This window comes from Aricia agestis, chromosome Z (genome assembly GCF_905147365.1).
Source record: "Aricia agestis chromosome Z, ilAriAges1.1, whole genome shotgun sequence".
In the NCBI taxonomy this organism is placed as follows: domain Eukaryota; kingdom Metazoa; phylum Arthropoda; class Insecta; order Lepidoptera; family Lycaenidae; genus Aricia; species Aricia agestis.
In genome coordinates, this window is record NC_056428.1 from 32,675,870 (window position 1) to 32,688,058 (window position 12,189).

The following is a 12,189-nucleotide window of genomic DNA, read 5'->3' on the forward strand; positions in this document are numbered from 1 at the left end:
GATTGCGTTATATATTTTATATCCTATTTACGCAACTGTTCGATGAGTATGAGTATTATTAGATTTCTAATATTATAATGATGTTAGGCAAGACGTGTTGACTGTTGAGTAAACACGCTTGCCCTTCGCGGTGAAATTTTATTTAGACGATAACTATGTCAATGGTAGAAGTTAAAAGGTATGAGTGACTTCTCGTTTAGATTATAAGCTTTCGTTATGTCTGGGCATGTTTTGAAATTTTAAGATTTCATCGCGATGAAGTCAAATATATTATAACAAAATGGTTATTGAAAGTATCTGGACGTGACGTGTTTTTATTAAGTATAGGGCAAAGGCTCCGCTCTAATGACTCGTGCGATACGCTTCGATGCTATCGCACACGACGTGACACATTCAGGCTCCCAATAATATATCGTGCGCCATTAATTGTTATTGCTCCAATAGTGCAAGTAAACACAGTTGCGACTCGTGCGATAAAGGTCGCGCCGCGCTCCGAGCAGGTTCAATGACACGGCGTATCTCGGATCGGAGACACCTAGCGCCATCTGTTACCGGCCGCGAAAACCTTAAATATTATAGCAGCTCTACTCACGTGAAAAAGCCATTTCATTAGAGTCACGCTCGTGATATCCAAACAATATGCACACGTACACGGGAGTAATTAGGGCATCGATAGTAACCTACGGGATGTATGCAAATCGCGTCGACGGCACGGTCCACGGCAAGGGCCCAAGCGGACTGCCCGGGCATCAGTGCAGCGACGGTCGGCAGTCCTTTTCCTGCATAGGGCCAATACGCCAGCCACGCCGCCATTGGTCGGCGCGCCGGCCAATGGCAGGCCGCCCTCCGCTCTAACGCCACTGGCTCGCCTCGAGAATGGAAAAGCGGGGGGAAAATTGACAAACGAATTCGCTTACGTCAGCTAATACTTCTCCCGCCATTCGTTTCATATATAAATTGGCGACCGAGGCCACACCGCTCCTCGGAGAAACCAATCGGCTTCAACCGATTACTCCGTCGCCGAGGAATCTCGACGTGAAGTCGACGTGATTCGTCACGTTGGGCTCCTCGAGTCGTTAGCATAGAGCTATTTCTTTCCTTAATGCTTAATCAATATATATTCGACATTTAATAATACCCAAGTTAATTAAGGAGCAACTAAACGTTTAACTTCCTCGCTGGTTATTTTTATGTAGAGATCGTAGAGATAAAATATTTATGATAATTTCTTCCAATTCCATAAAGATCGGACGCTAAGTCCGCAATTCATCAATGCCTTATAATAATAATAACAAGAGCCATGTTTGGCTCGATCAACTATTAACCCCGGGCATTGAGGATACTCCAAGGGCTAGAGAAATGAGAAACAAGTATTTGTAAAATCTACCTATTCCTGTCTCCCTAACCTGAAGACTCTCCCCGCAGAGCACGATAGAGACAACTCAGCTTGATCTAATAAAAGAACAGAAAATCAACGATTCGTAGTCCCCTGAATTCTTCTCCAAAACTTAAACGACTTACCCAGTTACTATTTCATTAAAAATTAAAGCAAGGCTTGAGCTGTGTTCCTATGTTTTTTTTTTTATAATCTAGCCCAATGTGTTTTCTGGACACAGCGGAAAATCTGGTAATTTTTTTGGGTTTTCGAACGTTCATATCTTTTTTAATAATTAAATTATGAAAAGAAAGAAAACATAGGGACATGCTAATAGTAACCATAAATATTCAGGAAAAAAATTATAACTCTACCGGCATTATCCAGGGAGGAAACAGGGGACAACGTTGGAAAACGGCCCTAGTGTCTCCTCTAATCAGGGCCGTCTCTAGCCAACGTGGCACCCGTGTGCAAATAGTACCTTAGCGCCCCCTAGCAAGCGCGCGGTCAAAATGAAATGGGTTTAGACTACTAGTTAAAATGGATGGGTCATATGAACCACCTGGTGACGTATATAGGACGATATAAGACCATAAAATAATAAGATTTAGCACTATGCCGTCACGTCACGTCACGTAAACTGTCCAACTGAGTGCTGGTGAGAATTCAAAAGTGCATGTAGGGTAAGTACATTTTGGTCATATGATCCTGTACGGCATTTTTACCATCGATAGACACATGAAAAATAATAAGAAAGCCCGCCGTGCCGTACAAAAATGATGCGCCAATAAGTCGGTATTTTTATTTTATTTTCTGACAATTTCCATGGTAAATTTGGATCTTTGATTCTACAGGGTGTAACAAAAATAAGTGATAATACTTAAGGGTGTGTACGTGTACCTTGTAGAGAGTTCACTGTGAAAGTAGCAGCGCTGAAAGACCAAAATTTTTTTTCACTTATGTATGGGGAAACTCGTGACGCTCGGCCCTTGCCCATACAAAAGTGAAAATTTTTTTTCGTCTTTCGGCGCTGCTACTTTCGCAGTGAACTCTCTACAAGGAACACGTACACACCCTAAAGTATTATCACTTATTTTTGTTACACACATACGGCAAAAGTTTCATACTGTTTGAATACAGCTTCGAATCAATTATTCCGCATCGCCGTACAAAAATAATGCGACAGTGGAAAAAAAATCGAGGGTTACAACCCCCTCTTTTCCAGTGGTCCGGGGGGTGATTTGAAACAGTACGGCTTCGGTTCTAAACATTGTTTTAGCACTCAAAAGTACTATTAACAATAATGCCGTCAAAAAATTTTTGTCCATTTGAATAATAATCTTAATTTCATGGTATACTTACTTGATTTTTTAAGCTGTAAAATTATTTGATTCTGTATGGCAACTTTATTAGGAATCCTCATAACGAGAGAGGCAACTTAAAACAAAACCAAATGTTGGTGAAATCGACACTGAAGTTGAAGTTCTATTCGATTGCTCTACATTACGCCGCGCTGTACGCATTATAGATGCTGGCGGGAAAGATTCCGAATTATTCCCGTCGAATACTTCGGAAGTATTCCGAAATATTCCGAAACTTTGGGAATATTTCAACTGTCAAAAATAACGAGGAAAATTGCGCTTGGAAGTTGTAAACTATTTATCTTTAGTTGTGTATCTAAGAATATGTGATGCCGATTACTAACATTATTAGCCAAGCGGCGAGAAACGGCTTTTTTGGCTTATTATCATTACTAGCGATAAATAGCGGCTGGTAACGGCTTGTTACTTTTCTTTGATAATAGATACCTAATCATATAAGTTCGTTTATTTTTTATGGTTTTTATTCTGATTTACTTACAATAGGATATATTAGTATGGATAGTATGGATATAAGTAGTAGTATATATATATATATATATATATATATATATATATATATATATATATATATATATATATATATATATATATATATATATATATATATATATATATATATATATATATATATATATATATATATATATATATATAATAAGTAGTAATAAGTAGTAATAAGTTGGTAAGTATAGATTAATCAATCCCATTGGCCATTACTAATTTATGATAAAACTAGATGACGCCCGCAACTCCGTTGCGCCAAAATTCGTTTATCGCGCCGGAACCGTACATTTTTCCGGGATAAAAACTATCCTATGTTCTTTCTCGGAACTCAAAGTATTTCCATGTCAATTTTCAGCCAAATCGGTTCAGCGGTTCGAGCGTGAAGAGGTAACAGACAGACAGGCAAACAGACGCACTTTCGCATTTATAATATTAAACCTAGAAGTAGGTATAGATAAACAATTTATATTTTACTTAAGTACGTAATGTGCCACTGAACAAATAATTCACTCAACCACCACAAACCACAAACAAACACGTATATTTCCATTGAATTATTCCGGCGAAATATTCGACGGAAACATTCGAATGCGGGGTACGAATCTTTCCGCGGGGTGAGGGAAAACTTCTCCGGGGAGCATCTCCCTTCCGCACCGCCGTCGCCCGCTCGTACGGGCGAGCGAGTCGTGCGAGCGGGCGACGGCGATGCGGAAGGGAGATGCTCCCCGGAGAAGTTTTCCCTCACCCCGCGGAAAGATTCGTACCCCGCATTCGAATGTTTCCGTTGAATATTTCGCCGTGGCAGTCGGCGCGTGCGAAGCGGTGATAGCGGCCGGCGGGCGACGCTCGTTGCGCGGCGACGATCGATGATTGATGCAAAATACGATTTTTCAGCATAAATAAAAAAAATCATATTTTTTTTATTAAATTCATTTTGAATAATTCAAATTTAAAGAAACTTTCCCAGAAGTATTCCGGAATTATTCGGAATTTTTCAGAAGTTTTGCAACTATAGTACGCATCCCTATTGCACTATATATCCAAGTTATCTATACTAATATTATAATTGGGAAGAGTTTGTTTGTTTATTTGAACGCGCTCATTTCAGGAACTACTGGTCCGATTTGAAAAATTATTTCAGTGTTAGATAGTCCATTTATTGAGGAAGACTATAAGCTATATTTTATCACGCTAAAACAAATAGGAGCAAAGAAATAGAGGAAACTGTGGAAAAATCGGGGGAAATTATTTAAAAGGGCTTATTTAACGCGCTAATCTCAGGAACTACTGGTCCGATTTGAAAAATTCTTTCAGTTTTAGATAGCTTATTTATCGAGGAAGGCTATAGATTATATTTTATTACGCTAAGACTAATAGGAGCTAAGAAATAGAGGAAAATGTGGAAAAAACGGGGGAAATTATATGAAATTGCTTATTATCTTAAGAACTACAGGAGAAATATTTATGTTATTTTGCAAACATGAAGAATAGACCACGTGAAGGGACATAGGCTATTTTTTGTGGAAAAATGTACGGTTACGTGAAATTCCTAAATTACGCGGGCGAAGCCGCGCGGAATATCTTTATAATTTATATGTATAATAAAATCGTAGGAAAGTCAATTCTGTAAGTTAAATATTTTTGTACTTACAATAAATAATACTTGGGACGTGATCTACTATGCTAACGCGGACGAAGTCGCGGGCAACAGCTAGTCCTAGATAATTCTTGTGCATGAGTAATGAGTTTATTACGACCATATTTTGTGTTCTGGATAACATATAAATCTTCGTTTACATGCCTGAATAATTATAGTATGGGAGCTCTAGAACAATTATTTTTTTGATTAGGTACCAATAAATATCAAGCTAATTCTTTTTGAGTAGCTTCATTTTGATAAGACGAACAACATTTTTATTTGCGAAAAATCTCGAAAGTGGTAGCTTTCAGAGATAGAAAGGATTTCATACTTTGAATTGCTGGTCCTAAAATATGGACTGTTTTATTTGTAGGACAATGTTACTCATAAATTATATGACTATATTTATTTAATCTATCAATACTTATACAAAAAATCTGCTCGTTAGGGTTCATATAGAGTAAAAATGTTGTTCGTCTTATCTTTATTGTGTCCCGCTCATCGGTGAGCTTGTAATTTAAAGATAAGTACCTACGTAGAATAATATGTATACACGTGTATTATTCTACGTATAGTACGCGATAGTTTACTAGGCCTGTAACTAAAAAGAGTGAAATTATTATTTTTAACAAAAAATTAAAACCGACTTCCAAGGTAAAAACAATAATAACATCTTTATTTTTTTATGAAATAAGGGGGCAAACGAGCTAACGGGTCACCTGATGGAAAGCAACTTCCGTCGCCCATGGACACTTGCAGCATCAGAAGAGCTGCAGGTGCGTTGCCGGCCTTTTAAGGGGTAATAGGGGAGGGTAGGGAAGGGAATAGGGGAGGGTACGGAAGGGAATAGGGGAGGGTACGGAATTAAATAGGGGAGGGTAGGGAAGGGAAAAGGGTAGGAGATTGGGCCTCCGGTAAACTCACTCACTCGGCGAAACACAGCGGAAGCGCTGTTTCACGCCGGTTTTCTGTGAGGACGTGGTATTTCTCCGGTCGAGCCGGCCCATTCGTACCGAAGCATGGCTCTCCCCCGTCAAATAATATAATATGAACTAAAAAGTATTAAATAATTTTCCCAATCTAATAGTGCATTTTTCCGTATTCGGCTAAAACTCAACTAGGTATTTCTGTACTCAATCTTCATAATTTTGAAGTCGGTGCCAGTTACAAAAGTTTCAAATATTCTGGCAGACTGAAGATTCAGCTAAGTATATCTTGTACCGACTTCAAAATGATGAAGATTGAGTAGTGAGTATAGTAATACTTTTTAGTTCATATTATATTATAAGCCTGATGTTATTATTGTTTTTACCTTGGAAGTCGGTTTTAATTTTTTGTTAAAAATAATAATCTAACTGTATTACTCATCCAATAAAAAAAACAAATTAAGATTTTATTTTTTATTTTAACCGTTTTACTAAAACAATTCATATGAGTAACAGTATTTAATTATGCAAAAAAGTGATATTAGTTTATTATTTTCCTTTAGTTAGGTACCGCTTCATTTATTTACTTTTTCGGTTTCTAACCAATTCGCTCCACCAAGAACGTTGCGAAAGTACGGCGGTACATGCCCTTCGCGGAGAAGATACCTATATTTAAAAGGTTATAAGAGAGAAGCCAAACAAAATAATACGCTTAAATGATAATATTCCAACGCACGAAACCCCTGATTCTAAATAATTATCGACGGCAGCATTCTGATGTACCTACTTATTGAGATGAAAAAAATTGGGTTCCTAATTTATAGGCTTTTTAGACCTTTTTTTTTTAGGACGGGAAATGCTCCTACGCATTCCGCGAGGGACGGGGAAATCCAGCCGCGGATATGTGGGGCTCTCTGCGGTCGGCAAGGTGGTAAATTGACCGCAGCTCTACCCACTAAAACCCGTCCGTGCCTTCTCCTCCGCTTGGCACTGAGCCGCTGGACCCGCCTGAGGCGAAAGCTGCAGCGGCCCAGTTACCTAGACCAGAGACCAGCCAGCTAGACCTAAAGGATGTTATGGATGTGAGTCAGCGTTGCCAGACGTCCCGATTTTTACATCAAAAACTCGAACGTACGTTCAGATGTGTTGAGTAGTGAAGATAAGAGTGTGGTGTGGGAGATAGTGGGGTGGATTTGCTATGGCTACTTTTAGTATTTAATGTCACGTAAACGTAACTTTAAGTCAAATAGAAAGATAAATATTCGATTTTTTTTTATTTAATACGTTTTCTTACTATGTCCCGCTTTTAATGGAAGAATCCCACTTTTTCACTCAAAAAGTTCGAAAGTCCCGACTTGGCACAAAAAAAATCTGGCAACGCTGATGTTAGTGTACAAGATGGCGGCATTACAATGTTTAGGAGCATTAACATAACTTGCGAAGTATCAAGTAACTCACATATTCCTTTGCTCCTCTTCGTATTCTTCTTTCCGCCGACGCCAGTATTCCTTATGCGCCGGTTTCTTCTCTGCCGATGCAAATTTCTTTACTACAGATTTGTGGGATTTTTCCACATCTGTAGTAAAAAGTGGAAATATAACTTGTTTATATACTGTACTCAGCGAAACATGGCGATAGCGGTCATTGTCTCCCTGTTAAAAACTTGTAATCTAATACAGTGTTTCCCAACCTTTTTCAGCCCCGGACCCCCAGGAAGTCAAGCACGGTTTTCACGGACCCCGTAATAAAAAAACAGCAAAAAAATCGGATTACGTATGGTCCAGAGATGACACCGCGGACCCCCAAAGTCCAGACAAATACTCGCGGACCCAGGGGTCCACGGACCACATGTTGGGAAACACCGATCTAATATAAGTCGGGTTTTCATTCCTGACGCTATAACTCCAGAACTTTTCGCAGAAACAGATTTCCCCGTTTTTGCATTCGTTGGAAAGGTCTCGACTCGGGCTCCGTGAGGTCTATAGAAAAAAAAAAAAAAAAAGAACTTTAAGAGAAAAGCAGGAAAACAGGGAAAATCATTTTATGGCATTGCCGGGACAGCTAGTTTTCTATATAAACCGCAATTGATAATGAAGTGTCCAGATGTTGCTAGTCCATTGTCAATCGCGGTTTATACTGTATATATCTATATCATAGACATAATATATACCTAAACACCAACAAAGAGTGCGAGAGAGAAGAAAATCCTTTATGGAATTATAACATGATGAAAAGAGAGAGGCAGTCTAATGAAAATTGTAACAACTTTTATTTGACAGGTCGTCAAAAGTCGTCAATCGTTTTTATGCCCTTTCGGTATTTGCAATTTATTATTTAAATCGTATGTTATTTTCAACAAATACTATTATATATAACAATAATAACTTGTGCTGTGAGTAATTGCAGTGTAAATCATAGGAATAATCCTGAAAAATATACATTTCACCCGTAATTAATCTTCATGTCCTAATTGCTACGATGTGTTTATTTTTGCTACATTCTGGTCTTTAGTTCTCTATTTCAAATAAAATATTGTGAATCCTCCCTTTTACTTTCATATTTTGCGTAACTAAAGGTACTATTGTTCCTATATTACACAAATTTTGAAGAAAAATTTTTCATCAAAATTTCTTACATATACGCTAGTGCTTGAATCAAATTTATCGATATGCTTATCGATATTTTACAATAACATAAATCTAAAATAAAAATCATTTACCTTTATATTTATCACCTTAAGCCCGGCCGCACATTATCCGAAATTTCTGATCAGAAAAATTCGGTCGCCCGGCGCAACGCACTCTGTTCATACATTTTGTTGTAGACCCATCATACTAAAATAATTTCTGACGTGTCAAAATGTATGAGCGGGGCGGGGCGTCCGAATTTTAGTGATCACAAATTCGGATAATGTGCGGCCGGACTAAAAGGACATATTATCTTATTTTAACTAATAGTATATTATAATATAGCTAATATAATATAACTACTATAATATAGAGTGACTCTAAAACTAGAGGAAGGTTTATATTTATATATCATAATCATTTGTTTTACAGATTCCCTCAAGATCCTCTAATAAGAGGAAAATGGCTGAAATTAATTGGGCGTGTTGGTTGGAATCCCAAAAAAAATTCAACAATATGTAGCAAACATTTCATTGAAAATTTTTAAAGAAAAATTAGAATAAATACTATTTTGTTTAAAGAAGCTATCCCAACTTTATTTGTGCCAGTAAGTTTGACATACTGTTGCACTTGTTACTGAAGCAATTATTAAAAATAAGCAATTAATGCTTTTTAGTTCATTTAAGATTATACTTATATGAACTAAAAAGTATTAAATAATCCTTATTCTGTACTCAATCTTCATTTCGTGAACGTTCTTGAACATTTTCTGGGACCATATGTTCCCATTTGAATATCAAGGAGTCACTTCGATTTCTCATTGTTTCCATCACCAGACCACCACTTTTGTGAACATGATACCTACTCGGAACAATACAATGTACAGCAAAAGAAAAAATTTGAAAATCGGTTCATAAACGGCGGAGTAATCGTTGAACATACATAAAAATATATCCACAGGCGAACGTCTAGACTCCTCCTGTTTGGAAGTCGGTTCAAAATAATTGTAATAAAATATTATGATATTTTATAATATGTATTTAATTTAAGAATAAAATATAATATACTATGTGTGTTGTTTACTTTCAACGTTTACTTTCAATGTAAGGACTGATTTACCAGATAGATTTTACCTGAGTAATAAATAAGTAACTTTATAATGTGTTAAGTGTAAATTATTTATCCCTATAAGAACCTCATGTCATAACATATCCGACGATTGAAAAATCATTCCAAAAGAAAATGTGTATCTACTTTTCAATCGTCACCTTTTTTTGCCAATTAAAATTTATGATACCTAATTTGAAATACAAATCTATCAAAGTTGCATATTATTTATTTCTTATAGAAACTCAGGTAAAATAACTCGAACGGACTAAACTATCGATAGCAAAATACTATACTATCGATAGTAAAATATACATCACTAGCACACGCACACATTGACAGATCAAAAATGGTCACGCATTTTCGAGTTGTCAGGTGGTCTTTACGACAGTATATATTATGTCTATGATCTATATAGAAAATGACAATATTTTTGACAGGGAGCCACCGCCATGTTTCGCCGAGTACAGTATAGTAAGAAGTATGTTGATATATTATAGGGTGTAACAAAACAAAGTGAATTGATGAAAAATGAAAGTCTTGAGGGTGTGTATGAGTCTAAATATAATTCGCTGTTAAAGTTGCAGAGCTGAAAGATAATTTTATTTGTGATTTGGGCAAGCGCGGAGCGCCCCAGAGTCGGGAAATGATCTAAGTATATTTAAATAATCGGCCAAGTGCGAGTTGGACTCGCGCACGAAGGGTTCCGTACCGTTATAGAGTTTGAGATTGTGAGTCGGGAAAGAACGTGCGGCTACCAAATGACAACATCCAAGATATTACTGCAATGTTTTGACACTAGAGACAGCTAGAGACAGCACCAGCACAGACAGAGACAGTAAACAAAAAGTTATGTTCGATGTTTGACAACGTTCCTGTTGTGGCGGTACCCACAATTCGCCTAACAATCCTGCATCGCGCTATCGAAGTTTCGGATAACGGCAAGATATATACAACGTCTGAAATGACGTCAATGGGCTTCGGCCTGACCGAGCATGCTATCTCTCTCGGTCGGAAGATCTTCCTTTTCGGCCACCACTAACAACGTTAAACTGTCGTCTGTCAATTGATACAACATCACGCGGTGTGCAACATGTCGGATTTTGGTCGGATTGTTTACTGTGTGTGCTAATAGCACCTATTGCTATTCCTCCGATCTTTGCGTGATATTCCCTATTACTCCATTATGTGAATGTGCCGAGGAATATGAAATATCAATATAGAGTATGTTCTAGGTAGGTAGAAGTGAATTACCTTTTTCATAATCTCGCGGCGGTGTCCCTTGCAATGGTTTCGTGGTTATTGTGATCGGCTCAGACAACTTGACACCAGCTACAGCTCTTTGCTTTGCTAGGTCTTCATAAATTCTATTGAAATTTCAAGAATATTATGTGAAGTCTACACTGAGAGAAAGCAAATATTCGAAAAAGAAAATTCTGAAATTGTTACATGAGTATATTTTATGGACATTTCAGATAAATCCATAGTCCATACATCATATTATATTCTTACACTCTATAGTCTACATGCTACGAACTACCTAAACATATGTTGGTGGGACAGGATTGGGTTATCTAGATTTCAGACAGTAATTACCAAACCAAGTAAGATTCGGCAGAGACCATTGAGACGATAAGCAGATAGACGATAAAATTTAACTTAAGCGTCGATCGGCGACTTCGATCCATCGCAATTCCCAACTAAAGTGATTTGTTATGAGAGTATCTACCTACCATTGCGATGAATCGCAACAATTGAAAGCAGATAAGATACAATTAAATAATTTTCTTCGAAGGCAGTTTATAAGGGCCGATTTATAAGACCTACGTCGCGTCCGGGCGAACGAGGAGTTTGAACTTTGACCGCTACTACTTGTACTACTATTATCTATTCTTATTTCTGTGCCGCTACACCTATCACAATTTTATGTAAAGATTTATTTAACTATATAGCACTCAGCATGCAGTATCTTGTGATCGTTGTGTAGCGGCCAAACCGCTCTGTCACGCGGACGCATATAAATAGAGACTTTAGTGTCGTAGCACCTAGACCTCCATCGTGGGTATCGCAGACACAATAGATTTTCAATTGGTGTTTACATACGGCACCGCAACGGCAGCGGAACCGCCACCGTGGTGCCGCTGCATTATTCATCCTTGTATTTCTATGGGCCTTTACACAAGGCGCCTTGTGTAAGGTAAGGGCCCATAGAAATTCTCAATTCACTCATCAGTCATCAGTAATTTAAAATACTTTGCAGGCGTAATCATGCCGAACTTCAGCCGCGTTTTTTCGGCCTAGTGTGTTTTAAACACAGTGTTTAGACACTTAGTCATTGCAATGCGTGAGGATCTATTCCGACTCCCTTTTTTTGGTTACCTTTTCGCGACATTTTGCAAGACGTCATCATTGAATACTTCCTCATCACTTCTGAAGTCTTCAAGAGGAGGACTGGCATAATACATTTTATTACTCTCTATGGCCCGGTTGTATTTCTCTAAAGCCGTCTTTAACTCCTGTGCGTTTCTCAAACAGGTTTTGTTATTGTCGTCCCATTGCCGTTCTAATGTCCTATTATTGTGTAATCAGTTAGAGACACATTTAAAACTTATCAGACGGGGACAAAACT